Genomic DNA, 22746 nt, shown 5'->3' with positions numbered 1-22746 from the left:
TTCTCTCAACAGAGGACTTGGAGTTATATGACTTGCCATGAAGCAGTCAAGCAACACATAGCTAATTCTCCAGTGCCTGGTAGTTGTCAGCACTGTTCTCAAACTGTGTTTCAGTCCCTGAAACAAGGGGCTGCTTTCAGAGGCCTCTCTTGTTTACTTGGCAAACAGAACAAATATCCCTGAAATAACTCAGGCCAAGAGAACTTGTAAATAACTGCTAAGCTGCATATAACATTAAGTACAAAAGGAGTTTAAAGACAACAGGAAACTAATGAGCAAAGGGAGAAGCTTTGTCTAAGATGGACTTGGACAAATCATGAAGGATGGAAAATTCAGGGTTATAAAGAGGTCAGGGTGAGGACCAATATGGTCAGGAGAGTCATACTAGAAGAGGTTCTTGTTTGTGTTTGTGACAATCCTGTGGGTCCTATCCAGCCAACCCTTCTCAGCAGTGACTCAGCAAATTGATTTCAGAGGTAGCCTCTGGGCACTTACATCCTGCTGATGGGTTTATAATGAAAATGCTGACGCACTGCTAAGTTGCACTGGGACCGTTGAGCAGCACTACAGAATTGAGTGCGTCATTTCCCCCTGAACAATGCATCTCATTCATTGCTTGAAGTGTGACCATTCATGTTGAAAATGAAATTCCACAGAGTGATCTGCTTGAGGAAATTATTCAGACTACTCACTTAGAGATCTTGCTATCTTTTGTGGTCCTCAATTAAGGCTCACAAGAACCACTCCAGGGTAAATTGGTGCCAATCTAGGCATTGAGAGTAGAAGAAAAAGTGATGAAAGCCCAGACTTGTATGAACTTTCAAAAGTCATCTCTAAGGACCCCAGGGAGCAGCGAACATTGATTATAACCAGAACACCTAGAATATTGGTGTAAAGGGAAAAAGTATGGACTTGGAATTAGGAGACCTTGGTGCTAGTTCTGATTCTTCCTGTAGCTGCCTGGCTGCTTTTTGGTATTTTCAGAAATATATACGTTTTTTTAGACATAGAAGGAATAACTAAGCCTAATTTTTTTTAATGGAAAAGCGTAAGGCATACAAACGTAAATCTAATAATACCTGGGTTTCCATCACCTCCAATTACTAAGTGTGAATATTTTGTTTTCTTTTTTAAATATTACTAATATATAATTAATAAATGTAGATAAAGAAAGTCTTCTTAGACCTCTCACTCAATATTCAACCACTATTATGAGTTTGATTCTTTCCGTCTATTTAAAACATTCTATAGAGTTGGTTACATAAATATGTATCTGCATTATAATTTATTAGGGATTTAAAACTTACATGATAAGCATCAATGGTATGTATAAAGTATTATTCTGAAAATTGCTCCTCTCTATGTATTTGGATTTATTTCTATCATCTGATTTTGTGTATTCTCTTTATGTTACTTTTTCTTTACTTCTTTCCCCCTCTTCATTAGTAGTCTTTTTGGGTTGATATAATTTTCTGTCTCTTGTTCTTTTCTCCCTCATAGTGGTTTGTAAATTATGCATTTTTGTTCTCTTAGCGGTTGCCCTCAAATTTTCAATATATATATTCCATTACTAATTTTCTAACAATGTGTATAGGGAAGAACCTTAGTATACCTCATACTCCTTAGATCTCCTCACTCTCAAATTCATGCTATTGTTGTTTAGAATTTTAATTCTAACATGTTTTAAACACAAAAGAAGCATATTTTCTTTTTTGTTTACAGTAAGTATGTATTTTTATCACTATATCCAGTTTCTTTGCTCAACTATTTTCTTGAATCCCACTCCTCATTTCTGAATTTATTTTTAGTTTTGATGAATTATATCCTTTAATAGTTCTTGCAGTAAGTTAGTAATAAACTTAGTCCTGAAGATATCTTCATTTACATTTATTCTTGAAGGCATAACATTCTACATTTACAATTATTTTCCCATAGCACTTTGACACATTCTTTTATTAGTGAAAAAATGAGCTGGGTCAGCCAGGTTACTGTTCTTTTAAGGTAATTTTTCTTCTCTGGTAGGATTTACAGTCTTTCATCCATTGCAATGTCTATATGTGGATGTATCTTTATTTGTCTTGCTAGGCAAATATGGTTTCCCCAATTTGAAGACTCTTACCTTTCTTATTTTTTTAAAAATTTTTTTTTAACATTTATTTATTTTTGAGACAGACAGAGAGAGAGAGCATGAACAGGGGAGGGTCATAGGAAGAGGGAGACATAGAATCAGAAACAGGCTCCAGGCTCTGAGCTGTCAGCACAGAGCCCGACGCGGGGCTCGAACTCACGGACCGCGAGATCGTGACCTGAGCCGAAGTCGGACGCCCAACCGACTGAGCCATCCAGGCGCCCCTTACCTTTCTAATTCTAGAAAATTTCAGCCATTACCTAACTCCTTTTGACCCTGTCTCTCATTCTTTGAATATTTTTTCTTCTGAATTTTTTATTAGACATGTTAGTACTTCATAGCCTTGATGTCAATTTCTTTCATTTTTTTTTCTGTCACTATGTCTTTCTGTTTTCATCCTGGGAAATTTTCTCAATTACAGCTTTCACTTCACAGTTTCTTTGGTTGTTAGTCTAATACTTAACACACTATCAAGTCTCCCAATCCTCCCATATTTCTTTGAGGATTTCAAAGAAATTGATTTTTAAACATCTTTTTAGATTTTTTTTCAATTATTTCTATTTCCTTGAATGAGAATTCTCCCATTTCTTTGGTTTCACTCATCTCTTGGGGAGTTCCTCCCTATGCCTCTTTCTGGGAAGGCCATTTCATGATTGCTTTAGCCGATGCCTCTTGGTGTCTGGATACAGACAACCTTATTTCATCAGTTCAGCAATACTCTCAGTGCTCATGCCTCCAATAGCCTGGAAAGCAGGCTCATGTGAGAATTTTGACTTGGCAGTAGGTTCTGAAGGACCATGTTTTTAGAGGCCACCTGGGCAGACAAGAGAAGATGTTTCAATCTCTGTTACACATAGTCTGAGCCATTTGGAGCCCACACATTCCCATCTGAGGACCCCACCTGGACCATACATACACAGCTAGTCTTATCCCCTTGGTGACCATGGGGGCTTTAGCCTCTGCCTATACCATACTTTCCTTTCCTTTTTGGTCCTTGGATTTTTTTTTCATAATATTTAGTGCATTTATATATTTATTTTACAATAAATTTATTATATTCTATGTGTTTAGATTGGAGGAGGGTTTGTATTCTACATGAACTTTCCTCTATCATGAATGTACCCTTCATTTTCAGATAGGGAAACTGGACCCCAGAGAAGTGAGACCACTCACCCAAGCTACAATCTAATTATTGCCAACATGTAGATCAGGAAACACTTCTCTACATTAAATGTGTTGTATATATTCCCTTTGTGTCAAGATTCTTGATGTTTACAATGGAGAAAGTAATGTCTACTTTGCCTTTTTCAATTCATTATTATAGGAATTGACATTGCAAATAAATGTGAAAGTATTTTGAACATAAAAATTTTAACCTCTTATTGGTGTTATCATTTTTAATGTTTTATTGTGATGGAGATTTTAAGTTATGTCATATATACTTTCCTTGCTAAGAAGTTCTCATTTTTCCACTATAGAATTCCTTTTTTTTTATATATACCACTTTTGCCCTCAAAGTCATTTTGTTATTAAATAAAAGAAGACCTCCTGAATAGAAGGTGATTTACTAAGGTCAACTCAGAGAGAATAAAGAATAAATTTTATTTTCATACATTCAACAAACATTTGTTGAAAGTCAATGTACCATACACTTAAGCTTTGCCTAGAGTATAGTAAATAAATTACATTTTTAAAGGAAACAGTCTTTTTATTCTAGAATAATTTTAGACTTATAAAACAATGCAAAGCTAGAATTCCCATATGCCCATCCTTTTTGCCCCTACATTAACATCTTATATCAGTATGGTATATTTATCTCAATTAGTGAACCAATATTGATACATTATTATGCTTTTATTCAGATTTCCTTGTTTTTTATCTTGTTTGCTTCTAGGATCCCACACAGGATACCACATTACATTTAGTTTTCATGTCTTCTTAGCCTCCTCTTGCCTGTGACAGAAGGTCACACTTCCATTTTTGGATATCCTTGACAGTTTTGAAGGCTAATGGTCAGTTATTTTGTAGAAAGTCCTTAAATTGGCATTTTCTAACATTTTTATCATGATTGCAGTGGGGTCATGTCTCTCTGGGGGGAAGACCACAGGGCTAATGTGGCATTCTCATCACTTCATATCAAGGGTACATGCTATCAAGATGAGATCATTTTTATGTTTGAGATAATGTTTGTAAGGTTTATCAACTAGAAAGTTCACTCTTTTTCCCTTGTCCATATTGTATGGAATCTCTTTGGAAGGAAGTCACTTTAATAAGCAGCATGCACTGAAAAGAGTGGGGAGTTATGTTTAACCTTCTTGAGAGCTGGTTATCCATATAAGTTATTTGGAACTGTTCTGCTTGGGATATTTGTCTGTTGTCCCCCATTTATTTATTTAATCATTTACTTATGTCAGTATGTACTTGAAGGAGTTCAGGACATGTTACTTCAAAATATATCATTTTAGCATACTGATTTTTTTTTTGAGCTGAAGGCATTGAGAAACAGCAGATACAGGAGAGTTCTCTTTCTCTTTTCTACTAAAACCAGGTTCTAAAATTTCGCATGAATAGATGGCCTCTTTGTATCAGCACAAGAAGAACATTCTTTTCACCAGAGACTGGAATCATTTCCAAAATAGACCTGTATGAACAAACCTACTAAAATAATCCTTATCTTCCATTAATTTCTCCCATATATTTCCTGGCCACTGTCCAAAGATTTACTGCCTCTATTCTAAATGTGTGTGTCTTGTCATATCCCCACAATTTATTGTTTTTTGTTTAAAAAAAAAAACCTATATAAGCTTTTGAGCTTAACAGTTTCTTTATTTTCCTTCTGAAGATTCCTGTGTACATGTAAAAATATTACATAAAATTTGTATCCTTCTTGCTGTTAATGTCTTATGTCAGTTTAACTCTTAGACCCCATCACAGAACATAAGAGAGTAGAAGGAAGTTTTTCCTCCCCTACAGACTCGTGAATACTTATTTTACTACTTTATTTATTTTGTTGTCCAAATTGTTCCAGCTTTGGCCATTGAATGCTTTTGCCTCTCTTTGTGTTCCTTTCACATTCTCACCATCTGTTTGTGTCTGTGTATTTAAATTCTTCTTGGTGATGCAAGATTCTCTAAGCTTATCTTATATATTTCCTGTACCAGTCTCAGAATCAGCCATTTCTCCAAGGAGCCCTGGTTCCTTTTAGTAAGGAGATTATTAAATAAAGGGAAATGTTGCATTGAATCCAACATGACTAGACATTGTTTTCTTTATTTATCCCCATTTATAAAATATTTGGTACTTGTTCTCCTCTAAGCCTCATGGGAATGCTGAGAGCAGAGTGAATGGCCTCACAAAACCATTAGATTTCTTTGAAAGGGAAGACTTTAAAAATAGGAATATACACCTCTTAGAGGAAATTAGGAAACTCCTTTAAAGATAACAGAGAACTTCACTCTCAATTGCCAGTTGAGACCATACATCTCTTCTAAACATAGGTCTCATATTAATTTATCAGATGGAAATGCCTTAAATGCAGGAGCAAATTAACTTGGAAATATACTAAGTTTCAAGGAATAGGATCCATTTTCATTATTCAGAACCGAGACAGTACCTCAGCAGTTATTAATAAGCTGTTGTTGCTGTTGTTGCTGCTTTAAACAAAGAACCAAAAATGTTTATTATTGCAGTGTGTCTTTTTATGTGTGCCAAACCCCAAAGCCTAGTTTTATTTGTAAGGTTCCCCAACAGAGTGGTTGCTATAGATATAGGAAAAGCCCAAAGGGCAGCATGCTGAGCCTTTGGAAAAACAGTTGCATTTCCCAAAGCAAGGGATAGATATTGAGGCTTAAAGGGAGTTGATCCTTAGGATAAAGTCATAGCTAATGTAAGGGTTTCAGAATAAAATATAAGATTTCAGGGAAATCTAGGGACCAATTATGTGATGTTCAAAGGAAACTGTGAATATGAGTGAGCCTTAGTTTTTACCCTATGCTTAAGGCAAATATGTGCAAATCATTCTGCTTAGGGTTGGGGAATAAAAGACTATTTTTGTTTCTTTTTGTGATAATGATAATGAAGGAGAAGAATGAAGTGAAGATGAAAGCTGACATTCTAGGCACCTGAGTTTAAAATTGCTTCAGTTCAGTAATAACCACAGGGATGGAATTTGACTTTGGTTTGGTCCTCTTCAGAGAGGAAGGGACAAGATCCTATGTGAAGCATTTATCATGACCTTTTCTCTGAATCTGCCTCTGTTTTCTGAATTTCATGGTAAAGTTTGCTCATGTACCAACCTTCAAGATAGTCAATTAGTTTCTCAAATGGAGTTTTCCATCCTGGGAAGGCCAGGTGTACCAGCCCTCCTTATCTTCAATCAGCTCAAAGACAAAAATGTCTTATGAATATAAGATTTGTAAAAATTTAACCTTTCAGTAATGTGTAAAGAAAAAAAAAGGAGGAAACAATGTGGCAGAGGGGAGACCAAGCAGAACCAGAGTGGCCACAGGAAGCATGATCTTCCAATAGTTCTCGCTGGGGCCCCTGAGATGGGTTGTCTGGCTACTTAATGATAAGCAAATTCTCCAATGGGAGAACAACCTGATCCTCACGTAACACTTGACCATTGAAGGAGAACGGGATGCTAATGAAGGCAGTCCAAGGGGAGGCACTTCAAAAGCCTCCTAGATTTGCCAAACCCACTTTAGTGCTCAGTTGCAGATAAGGAATAAGGAAGGACTGAGTGAGCCAAGATAGCAAACACCTGAACACACATGTGTCCCCCATGTCAGCTGCCTTCTTTACCTTGACCACCTGAGAAGGATCCCAAATTCTTATTCAGAGTTGTCTCTTTGGTGACATTGGCTACTCTTCTCAAAACCATCATTTCAAGGCTCAGGAGGAACTGCAGGGTAAGGCATAGCTTTTTCTAATTTTGTGCCCTCTTACTAACATTTGGAAATTTGTTTCTACCTGTTCATGGAGGAAATTATTGGCTTCTAAGCTTCTTTTCCTTTTTCTCTCCATCCACCAAAAATCCTAACATTGTGTGTGTGTGTGTGTGTGTGTGTGTGTGTGTGTGTGTGTATGCACATACGATCATTTTCCCATTATTAAAAGATTTGAAGTGCTTGTTAGCCAATAGTATAGATGATTTGAAAGCCTTTTGAGGATAGGATCCTACTTTCAATGGCATGGAATGGTATAGCTGTTATTTCTCATAGAACATCTCCCAATTAGTTTACTTTCAACCCCCCTCCACGCCTCTGACTCCAACCCAATTTAGATTACAGTGTTAAAAAGATCATCATAAAATGTAGCCTTGTACAAGGAGATGATCTAATTATTCAGCCTTGCCATACCAGCCTAATAAATTATGCTGTTTTGCCCGCAGTATTTCACCTGAGAGAATGAGTGTGTCAAACACTATAGCACATGAATTCTCCAGCCAGCTTGTGTAGGTGCCTGAGCAGTTGAGTATTTAGTGCCACGATCTGAAAGTTGGTTTTACAGAACTTGAAGAGTGAATGTTAATAACTCATTTTGGTTTTGGTTGGGGTTGAGAATATGCATTACCCTAAAGGGACTTGTATGCACATAGAATATCCTATATGTGATAATTGTTGTATATTTAATAATGTTCAAACAAAGGGCATGCTGTCACTTAATTATGTGTATATTATTCCATAGTGGTAATGACAAAACTAAAGGGAATCCCCCAAGAGTTCAAACAAGTTTTTTTGAGATGGATGAATATTAGCCTCTTGAGGTTCCTTTTAGAACAAGAGGACATATTTACAGATCCATCTGTGCACGTAGGAGGAAGTTCCAAAATCTATTCCAACTATTCAGGCTCACAGAACGGTTGTTAAATGGAATCCTACTAGTCTACCTGATGATTTGCTCCACCATTACCATAGTGTGATTACAGAGCTGAAGTGTGTGGCTCCCTGTTAACTGTGAAAGCTTCTGACTGGTCTAATGGAGGGTTGGGGTTTGTTGACTTTTGAGAATGTTGTATGGTGGGGTGTCTAGATTCTTTGTAAGTGTGGGTATAAAGGCAATGATGATAAGTATGTGTTCTTATTTTGTCTTATCAATAACATTCTTGAGAATAAAGTAGATATTGCAAATTTATTATGGCTAAAAATCTCAATGCTAATTGGCCTTACCTATAAAATAAATACTGTTAACAAATCATTGCCTTATATGCAGGTTAACTGGTTAATGTCAAAGGAAATTTTACTGGATATGTAAGCCTTGATTTTATATCAGCTAGCCAAATGTAATCAAAGCATTTTTGTGAATTAAAAGCAATTTCCAATTTTTAAACCTCTTTTTGTGGTTAAAAAAATCCCTTTTCAGGTAAGGTACCTACCAGTTGCTTGCCAGAATGAACCCCCTGCCTTACAGTCCATTATATAAATTTTGCATGAAGAGAGAATGCCATGAGGTGAGAAGGAATGGGAAGTAGGGTAGAGTTTGCTGAGGGGAGATACCTGTCTTTGGTAGTAGCTTTTTCAGCTCTGTTCAGAATACCTAGATAGAAGATGTAGGTGTTGAGGTATAGTTGTAGTGTTGACCATGATATGGAACTAGTTGAGAACTGGAGCCTACCATTTGATGTTGAGCATGGGAACCACTGTCCCAAGAGCCTTTCCTCCAACATCCCAGCATCCTAGCAGCAGTCCAGCAGGCCTTTGACCTTCTCCCAGCAACACCAGTCAGGCAGCATAGAGGGCCAAAGATCAGCATTACCATTCATCTGCTGATGGATGATGTCTTCAGATCAGCAGGCCAAAGGTGGTGTAGGTGTCATGTACATAGGTTGCATGAACTTTGAGCCAGTGAATGTAAAGGACAAGCTGGAATGTTCTTTTAGAGATAAAAGAACAATTACCTGACAAAGGATCTTTAGTGACTTCATGCAGTAAGTTCCAAATCATTTTATTACAGTTAACTCTAAATTATCTGGGGGTGGAAGGACCAGAAATAGCTGGACATCAGGATTTGTTGAACAGAATTATATACTGAGGACCACTGGGGGTTAAACCCAGAAGCAAGAAAAGCGTTATTGCCTTTCTGGTGCTTATGAGCCCTTGATAGAAAAAGAGATTGAGTAAATGCAACTCAAAGACATATGACTCAAGACTTCATGTGTGCATTGAAGCTAAAATCCCATCACTAGAAAATGAATTTGATGACTTTAGAGATCTTTTCAGTCTTTCACATATTAAAAACATGAAGATCCGGTGGAACATGGAACACGTCAGAGAGCAAGACCTTATAGAGAGGATTACTGGCTGGACCCCTTCTGGAATCCATCCATTCATTCTTTTATTTCACAGATGCAAAGTGAACACTTCACATACGTGAATCTCTGGGATCTCAACAAAGGGATCTGCTACAGAACCCCTCAGCTCCAGTGCAAGAAGACAGGAGCATGGAAAGAGAGAGGGACTTCCATAGGGAGAAGAGAATGGGAGGCAGAGCAGTAGTTCAGATCACAGATTCTGCTTTGGGATTCTGCTTGAAGCAGAAGGATCTCCAATAGAGCCTGAGATGGACACATGAAATGGAGAGGCTGGTGGGGATAGGCAGGCCATGGAAATAGACAAGTAGTGTGTACCTTTTCATCTGCATACAGGAGATAGTGGTCATTCAGAGCAGACTTAGTCTTTTTTTTTAATTTTTAAAGTTTGTTTATTTTGAGAGAGACAGTGTGAGTGGGAGAGGGGCAGAGAGAGAGGGAGAGAGAGAATTCCAAGCAGGCACCGTGCTGCCAGCACAGAGCCCTACTCAGGGCTTGAACTCATAAAACTACGAGATCATGACCTGAGCTAAAACTGAGAGTCATATGCTTAACCGACTGAGCCACCCAGGCACCCCCAAACTTGATTTTTATATTGAAATTTAGAAGATAATTTTTCTAAAAGACCAGATGGGGATGAGATCAAGTTTGACCTTACCTCCCAAATATTCTGTGTAGCTCTTGCGTAACTCAAGTTAGCCACTGAAGAACACACCTTCCTGAAAGGCTGCATGACATGAGGGTACTGGATTAGGAAAATACACACAGACACTTGCACACACTTAATTTGAAAAGGAGTTTGCCTTTATATGCCAAGGCTAGCCTTAATATGCAATAAGTTGTAAACAATTGTATTACATTTCATTCCAGCTTGAAAATTCTATGATATTTATGCAGGCCTTTCTTGTTTATAATTCAGTGCCTATGGCAATTTACTTATTATTTCCTAGGGGATATTACTTTTCTTGACCTTGTATTTTTAAGGAAGGCCGAAATACTACACTTTAAAGACAAAAATCATCTGAGAAATTGAGCACCATAAGCAGCTGGTGTGCAGGTGCTGGTTCCAGGGGTTGTGTGACACAGGCCTTGTGAAGGGGGGTTGCACATACATTGAACTAAGGATACCCAGAGGATGCTGAGTGGATTCATTATCAGATCAATAATCTGCAAACTGTGAATATGCAGGAAACCAGAGTCTGTTGGCTTTTCAATTCATTGTGAAAATAAGGGTCTTTACATGGACTCTGAGAGCGTTCTGGTCCAGTGAGCCAATAATTCCCATCATATCATAGAAAATGTATCACCCCTATAGGCTGCAGAATGCCTGGGGGATGCTCTTCAGTAATCAAGTGTCTTGCATAGTAGATTTTGCATTAACTTTATAGTCTGCCCTGGGACCTAATTGGTAAATAACATACAGTTAGGTACATTTTACCTATGTTTGAGTAGAGCTGAACTGAATGCACTGGAGAAAATGGTGAGGCTTTACAAAGTGTTTCATGTAGACTTAGGCAGGGGTGAGGTAGAATATAGTCACTCTGGTCATGTAGTATTTTCTGATGTGAATATTTCTAGACTCTTCCTGGAAGAAAGACAATAGTAAGAGAAGGAGGCATGAAGGAGAGAAAAGGAAAGGAGGAGGGAGGGAAGGGAACAGAAGGGAATGGAAGGGGAAGAATGGAAGGAAAACCTGATGGTATGTGTGTGTACTGGGGGAGGGAGGGGGGGGGGACAGTGCGGGGGGAGTTGAAAGTCCTAGGTTGGATTCAGCATATTTCATTGGGTTACTAACAGCAGCTCGAGCAGCAGTCTTCAAACAATAAAGAGAAAAAAAGTGTTTTTAAAAAGTTAACTCTGCTAAATGTAAATATGAACAGAGTTGGAACTAGAACATGGAGCGATCATAGAGACCTAAGAGAATCTCATGTTCTGTGATAGAAATTATTCTAGGTCAGTTGGAAATACCTCTAGTATTAACAGCTATACCTCTAGAACAACAGCTATAAGCTGATGGCATGTCCTCCTACTGTGCCAATAACTGATTAGTGGCAACCATGCCCAGTGCTCCTGATCCAATATTCTGGGCATCTCAGACAAATAAACCTGAGATTCCCAGAATATTTCCTTAACAGTAATTTTTGCAGAGCCCCTTATAATTTACAAGGCATTTTACAGCAATTACCACAGTTAATTCCCACAATAACCCTGTGAGTTTAAATATTAGACTTCTTATTTTACAGCCGAGGGAAGTGCTGCCCAGGAAGGTTAAGTCACTTTTCCCAAGGTCACTCAGGAGTCATCCATAAAACCAGAACCCAAAGCCAGATCTTTTGACTATCAATTGTCCTTCTATCTCATCCTCTCTGCCTTTATATTCATTGATCCCTCTGCAAACAGTTACTTTATAAGGTAGAAATGGAACTGCTTGGAGTATGTCCTTGACACAACCCCATGGGCACCTGTTCCTACAACCAACACAAAAACTTGGGCTTGAAGTCTAAAATTTCAATAAACTTTTTTAAAAGACAGAACAAAAATGTATGTTGCTTTTTCCCTCAGAAATTAATTCTTTTAGATATTTCTGACTTCTTTAATAATAAAATTTTGTCACCACAGTTAAGCTTAAAGATAACACCACATGAGTTGCTGAGTGTCAGGTCATCAAATGTGATCCTGCTTAGGGACATTCATTTTTGAGAGTCATAGATGAGGGGGGCGGGATTTGAAGGCAATGCAGGTAGACAACTGGTCCTGTGAAGGAAGCAGTAATGAGCACATAATCACCTGTGCTCTAAGAGGAACCGCAATCTATTGACAAATACACCTGCACATGTGGGCAGAGGGGAGAACACAAAGGTGGGGGAATTGAGAAAGCTTGTATCCTGTGTAGGGATCAGAGAGTGAGTTGGTTGATTAAACCAAAGGGCTCATCTTGGAGAGCAGTGCAGAGATCAAAATGCCAGACTGAGAACAGTAGAATGTCACAGATAGAGGGGTGAGAAAGGCATAATGAAAGTGTATTTAGGAAAGGAAGATCTGGTAGGAAAATAGAGAATCAATCTGACAGGAAAAGTTGGGGACCCAAGAGACCTATTACAAATATATGGCGGTATTCTGAAGAGAGAGAGTATGAGCATACCAATAAAAATACCAATAAAAGAAATACCAACAAAAGGCAATTATTATAATTATTATTTATACTTTGATTCCCAATAGGAAACATTTCCAGAACTCTCTCTGAATTGCTTTGAGGTGTTATTTCTTAAAATGGGCTCTAAGAAATACTAGTGCCTCTGCATATTAACAGGTGTTTAAAAAAAAACCTGAAAAAAAATGTACAGAATTTATGGGGAGAATGAGCTTTAAAATTTTATAGCAGGATTTATGAGACTTTTGTGTGCATAATGTATATCTTACATTCTGAAAAGATGATAGAGAATGCCACATTTCCCAAACACATTTGACTAATTAGGATCCTCCTTTCTTTCCCCAGCAAGCCATCTTCCAATATTTGTGGAAATACCTTGAATCAGAGATTAGTTTTGACTGGAAGTTTAACAAACAACAACAACAACACCTGGATTCTAGTTTACTTATAGACTAATGGTGTGACCTTGGACATCTATGGGCCTTGATTTCATCACTCATATTGCTATCCTAGTTTGGAGTTTAAGCAGATAAAAGGAGACTGTAGGACAAGAGTTGAAATAGTCATTCCTTGAACAACAGCTATAGCTGATGGCATGTCCTCCTACTGTGCCAATAACTGATTAGTGGCCACCATGCCCAGTGCTCCTGATCCAATTTGTTATAGTCCTGTAATAGCTCAGAAAATTATTTGCTAGAGACAAGGTGAAGCTTTGAGATTCTCCCTTAACTTAAAAAATTTAGGTATCTCACATGATTTTATAAGTGTGAATGTGCCAGAATGGTGTAGAAAAAGGACCCCCAGGGGGGTCAGGCATCTTCCTTCTCATCCCTGCCTGTCTCATCTCCTCAAGTACCCATGGAGGTAACCTCCAACTGTTGGCCCATATCTCATGGCTTTTTAAGCCCAGGGAAGGATGTTGCTAGGCTTTTATGCAAAGATCTAGGATCAGCCAAACAGAAACATCCAGGAGAGAATGAATATTTCAGACCCCCATTCTCTCAGCCTGTGCACAGATAAAAACAGCTTTATTGAAAGAAGTAACAGGGCCACCTGGGTGGCTCAGTTGGTAGAGTGTCCAACTCTTCAGTTTCAGCTCAGGTCATGATCTTAATAGTTCATGGGTTCAAGCCCTACATGGGGCTCTGTGCTGACAGTGAGGAGCCTGCTTGGGATTCTCTCTCTTCTTTTCTCTCTGCCCCTCCCCTACTCACGTTCTCTTACTCTCTCTCTCTCTCAAAATAAATAAATAAACTTAAAAGAAAAAGAAATAACAATCCAAGGGCAGTAACACCTTTGAAGAAAGAAAAGGGAAGCATTATCAAATACCTACTGTGTGTGAGTTAGTGAAGCAGGCATCTTGTAAGTTATCTAAGTGTAGCATGGTAAACCACAGATGGCTTTCCTTTCAGCTAGCCCTTGGTTTGAGTTTTAGCTCTGCCAACTAATACTTGTGTGCCTTTAACCAAATTATTTAAATTCCCTGAGCCTCATATTTCTCATCTGTAGTATGATACCTACTTTATGGAATTATATTGAGTATAAAGTGATAAAATACATGAAAAACAGTGCTCTGCATATAGTAATATTCAATAAATGTTAGTCTGTATTATTGCTATTAACTTATTACCAACTCAATTCCCAACACTCCCCAACACAAAGGAAAGAAACAGGCCTGATATGACAAAAATCTACATAGGAAATTTACTAAATGGAATTTTACTTTTGAGAATATTTTCCTTTTTTCCCCTCTGTCTGTGTTATGATTTCTCCTTTCAGATACTGTTTTTTAGAGCTTAGAAACACCAGAGAAAATCCATTTCACTTTTTCTCTAGAAGGAGTTTCCGCATCTTCCATCTAGTTTCAGAGCAGTGATGTTAACCTTTACCATGCTGCCAAATAGTCCATTTGTAAATAACACAGCCAAAATATTTTCCAAGTGCCCAGAGTACAAGTTGATGAAATGCTTATTGCTTTTCTCCTCCTTTTCAATTCCACAATCTCAACCAGGGGCTCTGTTCTCAGGACATTCTTCTTTAGCCTACAGAAAAGGTAACCAATCTTAGACAAAAAAAAGGAAAATTGCACAAAGCCTAAGATGAAGAATAGAATAATTTTCAGGGGGCAGGGCATATATTTAATATCCCATATTATTTCAGACGGTGTTTTTGTATCTCTGGGAGAAGCTCTGACACTGAGAAGGCAAGGGCTGGAAATTGTCACTTTGATCCTATATCTCGCTATAATTCTACCTTCTTTCTTTTCCCTTTGTCTGCTTCTTTCTTCTTACATTTTCTCTTCTCCTCCTTAGTCTTCCCTTCCTTCAGCACTCCCTCCTCTGCTTCCTTTTCTTTCTCCTTACAGTCATCATACTCACCATTGTTGACTTTTAACTTTTTTTTTTTTTTTGCCAAACATTGTGCTAAATGCTCATTATGCAGTATCTTCTTTAATCTTCTTTAATCTGCGTCACAAAAACGTAATTTACAGAACAACACACTTTCTGGAGAAGAAAAAAAGATTGAAAGGCTTGTGCCCAAAGGCTACACAGTCTTCAATGACAATAGACCCTAGTGGAGTGGGTTGAATTAAGGTGTTCCAACCACCTCAATGGAAATGGCTTTTCCTACAACATAAAGAGGCAATATTAATGGAATTCATAGTTTCACCTTAATGCTAATGTATTTTGGGGCAAGTAGTGAATGTATTCAATTATGTATGCATGTGGATTTGATATATCCATTTTAAAATAAGCTTACTATTCTTTTAAATGACTCATTTTAATTGGGTCACATATTAGAATTCATTCTTATGTATAGTTCTATGATGAGGTTCTTCAATAATTATCTTGGGGTAAAAAGGGGGAAAGTGGAATGTGGTATTTATATATATATTTGCAATCCAACATAGATCAAGCTTTTGCATATATATTATTTTAATTTTGTATAATGCACATGTCTGTATTGTTTGTGCAAACATACCACAATTATGGTATGGAATTAATTTGCACATTGCAAAAATCTATTGCAAGTCTATGTGATGTGAAGCATGACTGTATTATGGTTTTGAAGACTGTGTTAAAGTTTTGGAGCTAAACAGACCTAGATTTTAATCCAAGCCCTGCAGTTTTTCAACTCTGTAACCTTGAGCAAGTTTCTTAATCTGTATGAAGTTCATGAAATATCCTCTTTATGGTAAACATGGAGGTAATAATAGCCAATTTTCACAGCTATTGTCACATTTCAATGAGAAAATATACAGTCCTGGCAGACTGTACACATTCAACAGAAACTAGTCCTCTTTCTCCATCCAGATTTCTATTTGTTGTAATAACGTCCCTCCATCCGTATCTATACTCATATCAACCCATATCTGTCTATATAAGCTAATATTTTTCTTTGTATATGTGTGTTCATACACACCCATATTCATACCCACATGTGGAATCCTACTCATAAGAACATATACATGTGCCATCCCGGGTATATCTTCAATTTAAGATCAAACCTAAGGAGGTATGAAATACCCACATAAACTCACTTTAATCCATACAGCACTCTATAGAGCCTTGCTTACAAAGGAGTGAAAGCTGATCCCGTCCCTCTGCTCTGCCTTGGTAGCAATACCCATGGGTGCCACAGATGTATCCTAGCGCCATCTAGTGGGGAATCCCACTTTCTGCCCCACAGTGCCTCCTTGTGCTGGCTGCAACCATTGCTCCAACTCACCATTTTGCAGGCTGCCTCCATCATTCTAAAAAAATAACCATCCTAAATGAACTCTGTATTCTGTTTAGACTCTTTCCAGTTTTCTTCCTGGGTGTTTCTGGACATGAGTACATCCCACTGAAATATTTCCACCTCTATCTACAGACAAAGAAAAGGCTTGGAGCACCTCAATCTACTGTGCCAACAGGACATGAATGACCGTGAGTACATGAAACACTTCTAAGGCCATGTCTTTAGGCTCTAGAAGGAAAATTCTATATCTTATAATGGAAGCTTCCTGTATTCACTAAATATAGGAATACTTTATATATGTATAGTTCTTTCTTTATTTCAATAAGAACTTTGACTCACAAAGAGATACCACAGGCAAATTATTTCAAAGAAATGAGATGGTTTTGGTCTTCCTTTGGCTGTGAAGGAAGCCAAGTTGGCTATAGAAATTGTTATTGCTACACATAGATTAACCCATGGAATTCAATCCTCATTTCTTTTAGCTAGTGTATTCAACGCACGAAAATGATTAATAATAGTGAAGAAAAACCAGGCCAGAGCTGTATCTATATAGACAATTAATTTTTCAAGTTCCTTGACCCCTTCAGAATTTTAAAGGTGACTCATAAACATGGTAGTGGATGAGGTGAAGAGTAAATGCACTCATTCAAATCTTCTTGGTAGGTTAATTAAGCCAGAGAAACTAGTAAATCCTATTGAAACAGTCAAATCATTATCAATGTTCTGTTGAATTGATCAGTTAAGTTAATTATCCTTGTTCCAGTTGTCCATATAGCAACAAAGCATACGCAGTCTAGGGGAGAATTTCAACCTGTGGCCCCCACTTCGTCTTCCCTTCCTCCCATATTGCTCCAGATCTTTGCCCAGGGACCAACGACATTTGGGTTTGCCTGATTAATCTTTTCACAGCTTCATATCAGTTAGACCAATGTGGGCACTGAATATGTTACCTACATATTCAATAACAGTGGTAGAGAGCCTTCTCCCTAAGAGTCCCCTACCATCAGGATAAAAGAAAGGGTGTAAATAGAAAAAGAATAAAGAGTGACAGGGAAAGGCAAGATGAGTTTCACTGCTGGAACATATTTGGCCCATACTTTCTGTTACTAAGTTAATAAGCCAAACCTTGTGGAAGGAGATAGGAATTCAGACAAGAGGTAAGTAGATTGTTTTACTCTCTGTATATGTGAATGAGGATTGTATGAATGTACGCAACCTGACTCATATTGTAAGACCATAACTCATTTAAAGGGTTGAGTTTGTTTTGGCAAAGGTTGAATGCCCAAGTTTGCCTTCCTGCTCCTTTGTTTGAGGGGCAAGTGACACTCATTCGAAGTATCTTGTAAGAAATCAGCATCTCAGTCTCTGGGCTGGGAAGATAGAGAAGGAGGAAATGAAAATGCCATGCTTTCATTATATTCCAAGTTACTTATTTGTAAAGAAGTTCTTCATCAACCAAATCTGTCTGTTTCTCCCATATATTGCCTCTCAGTTCTGCTGCCTTTGTTGTAATGTTACATTTTGTATCTAATATTTCTTGCTACTGTTTAGAAATCATTGTGACTACATTGGTCTTTATCGATAATTTTATGTAGCACAATCCATCACCATGTTGGATGTTGGGCCAGGGAGAAGGGCATTACTTTGTCTTTCACTTGGAGTTCAGACAGCTCTCTTGTATTGATTTCTTGGCTTGCATGTTCGTTAGATGATGATTTGCACTTTTCCTGTATTGTGTTTATCCAGATTATGTTTCAGATGCATCTACAACATATCATCATTAACAACAAACATTTATTGAACTCTTATGGGCTGTGAATCAGGCTCCAGGCTAGATACTAGGGATAATAAGAGGAATTTAATGCGATCCCTACCCTGGAGGATTTAAAAAAAAAAAAAAAAAAAGATACCTAACAGCTTATGCCCACTGAGTGCTGGGGGCAATAAATGCTCTTTGAGTTCAGAGAAGGGAATGGTTGGTGATGGCTGGATGACGGGTCAGGAAAGGCTTTATGAATGAGATGAAATTTGAGTGGTTTCTTAAAGGATAAGAAGGATATTTTTTATGGGATACTGAATACAGGGAGTTTCTGAATACCACTATGCCAGGTTATATAAAAAAAAAAAGTAGTGCCTGTTTCTTTAAACTACAATTGCCTCTTTAATTATTTATGAGCTTCAGACAGAGAATCAATATTCACCTGCTTTCCACACTGCTTTTTGCAGAGTTCTGTTGTTAATAGCTTTGCACACCTCATCATGCACACCAACAAAAAGCCAGCTAGTCTGTTAACTTTCTCATTAAGACTTCCCTGGCCTGGTTGCCAACTTTTAAGATTGTCTTTGCTCTGTCTAAAATTTGCCCTAGTTTCTCTCCTAGTGAAAGCTCCAATTAGAAGAATGTATATTCAGTGACTTCTTAAAGCAAAGTGAATTTTAAGGTAAGAGAATAAGAAAGAAAAAAATAACTGACTTTCCTGTGAATGTTGCCTCACTGAATCTTCAGGAGAATGCAGGTTTGACCCTGGAGAGGATATTAGTTCCCCAAGGGAAATATCCATTTATGAGAAGTTCCAGGGTTTTTTTCTCTGTAAGAGAGAGAGATGTTCAAATATTTTTGAGGATTGAAAACTTTGCTTATTACTTTTGTGGGACTTTACTGGTCCAGATAGATATTTACCTCAGCTTATTGACAGAAACCTTGGCAGGAGGACTGTCTGTGGCCAGCAGTATTAATATTCCAAGGACTAAACCCTGTGACTTTCTGAATGCCAGTTCTTTTTCCAGAACTCTCTCTGTGATTTTTCTTATGCTATTTTTTTTAAATCTCTCTGTTTTATAATTTATCTTGACTTTGGTGGAGTGAGAGGCAGGGAAGAAGTGAAATCCATATTTTTTTCTTTCTTTTCTTCATATAGTACATTTTAGAGGCACCTATTGTGTATATAGCATAAAGCATTGCACAGATCTCTGGGAGACTGCAGTCTACTTGTTGTGTTAAACATGTGAAAAGGGATTAGCATTTACATACTCTAAATGGGTCAAAAAATAAAAGAATGCATTTCTTTTTTTAAGTTTATTTATGTATTTTGAGAGAGAGTGTGCAAGCAGGGAAGGGGCAGAGAGAAGGAGAGACAGAATCTCAAGCAGGCTCCGTGTTGTCAGAGCAGAGCTGGAACACACAAACTGTGAGATTGTGACCTGAGCCCAGATCAAGAGTTGGACGCTCAATGGACTGAGTCACCCAGGCGCCCCTAAAAGAATATATTTCTTTTCTATACCTGTTTTCCTCAGTTCTACCCATAGTGATAGGAGGGATTTAAAATTTCCAATTAAAGGTGTTTCAGTCTTTTTCATTTTAGAATAGTTTCTTAGGTATAATTGGGAGTAATTTAGACAAATATTCTGTGAATTTGAACTATATAAATGCTCTGTCAGGAATATTTCTCTTTTCACAAGAAGCACCTCTGTATCCCCTCCCAAGATGGTGAGATGCTTGCAGGGAAAGCTGACACACCCTCTGGGGTGGGGGGTGAGGTGGCCTTTCTTATATACAGTTCTCCCTACCTTCACCAGAGTGAGGTTGGTCTGGTCCCTGAGCACTTTGTGCTGGTAGCTTCCCACATGGAGAATCTCATCTGTTTTTTGTGGGTATTATGCTGTTGCTCACACCATCAAAATATATAATCATCAAATATATATGTGTTGGAGAGGTTTTTATCCTTTTCGTCTAATCCTTTTTTTTTTAATCCTTCTCATCGAATCCAGTGTTACAAGGTCTCAGTAACTCTGTGTCTGTTCCTCCCTCCCATGGAAGCATATGGGAACTCAAGCTTTGCTCATGAAATGTGAAATCAGAGCTTTCCCTCTCAGACTTTAAGATTTTCCCTAGCCATCTTGGGTGCAGAGGGGCAAAGCAGCAACCTGGATGTTCTAGAAGGCCTCAGTCTCTAGAGTCTAATGTTTCAGTGAACTAACTTCCCACCTTTGGTCAAGACCCAAGAAAGTCCAGGCCTTTGATTCTCAGAGAACTTGACAATACTCTTATCCTGTGGTATCCACACAAAATTATCTTCTTTCTTGCCTGCAAATGCTTTCTTCTCGTCTTATCTGTAGAAAACTCCCTATTGTCTCTATTCTTTGCAATGTGAGGGTAAAATTCTACCATGGAGTTTGCTGGGTTTAGCTTCTAATCTGCAAAGGGGAACTTTGGGAATTTAGAAAATCCTTCTCTCTAGACCATATCTTGCTTTTAAAACCTTCTTGCACTATGGACAAAAAGCACCCATTTTCCTCTTTTTCCTTTCATTCCTATTTTAACTATTTTAATCATCCCCAAAGCAATGGATATCTTAACCAAATAGGGAAAACACATGAAAATGCATAAAAATATATATTAACCATGTTGCAGTGTCTACCTAAAACCATTGAGAGAAAAGGGATAGCCTCTGAATGGTTACAGGAAGAGTGTGATTACAGGATTTAAAAAGGTAAACCTCAGTGGCTTAGAACATTGACCAATCGCTTCTCAAAGGCAGTGGAGCTGGATCTGAATGTTGGTGCCAGGAGAATTAGGGTAGGTGTGAAGAACAGGAAATGGGTCCTCGATCAAACTTGTTGCCTGGAGTTCTGTATTTATAACTCATACACATGTATCAGCACAGAGTATCTTGACTCCAGTTTACTCATGGGTGAGTCTTACGGTGTGATTATAAATTATTTGAGAACAAGGTTAAAAACTTCTTGTGCTTCTATCTATGATATTACTTAGGCCTCTGCTTCTATACATTAGGGTCTCATATATATGCAAAATTTAACATATTAAGAACTTAGGACTTTTTATTTTTTTAATCTTAAAAAAATTAATGTTTATTTATTTTTGAGAGAGAGAGACACAGAGGGCAAGTGGGGGAGGGGCAGAGAGAGAGAGGGAGACACAGAATCTGAAGCAGGCTCCAGGCTCTGAGCTGTCAGCACAGAGCCTGACTGAGGGCTCAAACCCACGAACTGTGAGATGATGACATGAGCCAAAGTTGGACACTTAAATGACTGAGCCACCCAGGCGCCCCGGGAACTGAGGACTTTAAATATTTTTGCCCTTAGTTCTCTACTTCAAAATTGCTATGTTACTTTACCCACTCTATTAAAGGAAAATGTATTTTGAAAAATCTGAATAGAGATTTACTTTAAATATTCTTTTTCTTTTAAGTTTATTTATTTATTTTGAGAGAGGGAGAGAGACAATCCCAAGCAGGTTCTGCACTGTCAGTGCAGAACCCAATGCAGGGCTTGAACCCATGAACCGTGAGATCATGACCTGAGCCGAAATCAAGAGTCGGACACTTTAACCATCTGAGCCACCCAGGTGCCCCTAAATATTCTTCAAATACCAAATTGCTCAGGTTCTCCTTTCTCTTCTTGATATCCCACCCTTCTTTATTGTGGGATTACCATATGCTGATCACCTCAAACTGTTATTTTTTTTATTGTAAAATATACATAACATGAAATTTACCATTTTAGCCATCTTTAAGTGCATAGTTAAGTGGTTTTAAGTGCATTCACATTGTTGTGCAGTCATCACCGCCATCCATCTCCAGAATTGTTTCTTCTTCCCAAATTGCAACTCCCTACTTATTAGACAATAATTTCCCATTTCCTCCCTCCCTGCAACCCCTAGCAACCACCATTCCTATTTTATATGTCTATGAATTTGCTTCTTCTAGGCATATCATATAAGTAGAATCATATAACATTTGTCTTTTTGTGTCTGGCTTATTTCATTTTGCATAATGTGTTCCAGGTTCATCCGTGTTGTAGCATATGTCAGAATTTCCTTCTGTTTTCAGCCTGAATACTATTCCACTGGGTGGATAGACCACATTTTGTGTATCCATCATCTCAAATTTGTGGTGAAGGTAAAATGTTCATTACTTTCCAATGATTATTTTTGGTGACTTGATTTTCTCTCTATTATGAAATATTTGATTATTTGATTAAAGGGTTTAAATACAGCCCTTTTAAAAAAGAATATGCCATATGGTACTACCCAAATCAACACTTCCTCTAAGGCAATTAGTAGCAGTTTTAAAGTCAAGTAGAGTAGTAGCTAGAATTTTTAAAAGAAAATAAAAATGTTTTTGTGTTAGGCCTTTAAGATTTCTTCCTTCTCTAAGTCACTTGAAATGATTAGAGACATCATACCATTACTCCCTAGACCACTAATCCTAAAAGATTTTTTTGCACAAAGTGGGTATGGGAGGTCAAATAAATTTGTAAGTGTTGCTTCCAATGGCACCCCTTGTGGGTCCTCATGGTATGCAAGTATTTTAAAATCTGAGGAGTCTTGCTGCTTTAAAAAAACAAAAAACAAAAAACCAAAAAACAAAAACAAAAAAAACCCACAAAACTTAAGTT

The 22746-nt window shown here is 37.8% G+C and overlaps 1 protein-coding gene across 1 annotated transcript in view; it reads left to right on the top strand.

Annotated features, from left to right (window-relative positions):
- Positions 1-6842: 6842 nt before the first annotated feature.
- SLC14A2 (solute carrier family 14 member 2) overlaps positions 6843-22746 on the top strand; it is a 444882-nt gene continuing 428978 nt past the window's right edge. Inside the window, exons 1-2 of the mRNA XM_049620168.1 lie at positions 6843-7038; positions 16462-16517. The gene's annotated coding sequence lies outside the window, so the exon portion shown is untranslated. The remainder of the gene's footprint in view (positions 7039-16461; positions 16518-22746) is intronic.

The sequence above is a fragment of the Panthera uncia genome (assembly GCF_023721935.1).
Source record: "Panthera uncia isolate 11264 chromosome D3 unlocalized genomic scaffold, Puncia_PCG_1.0 HiC_scaffold_8, whole genome shotgun sequence".
Classification (NCBI taxonomy): domain Eukaryota; kingdom Metazoa; phylum Chordata; class Mammalia; order Carnivora; family Felidae; genus Panthera; species Panthera uncia.
The sequence above is the reverse complement of the archived record's forward strand: the minus strand, read 5'-3'. Positions and strand labels throughout refer to the sequence as shown.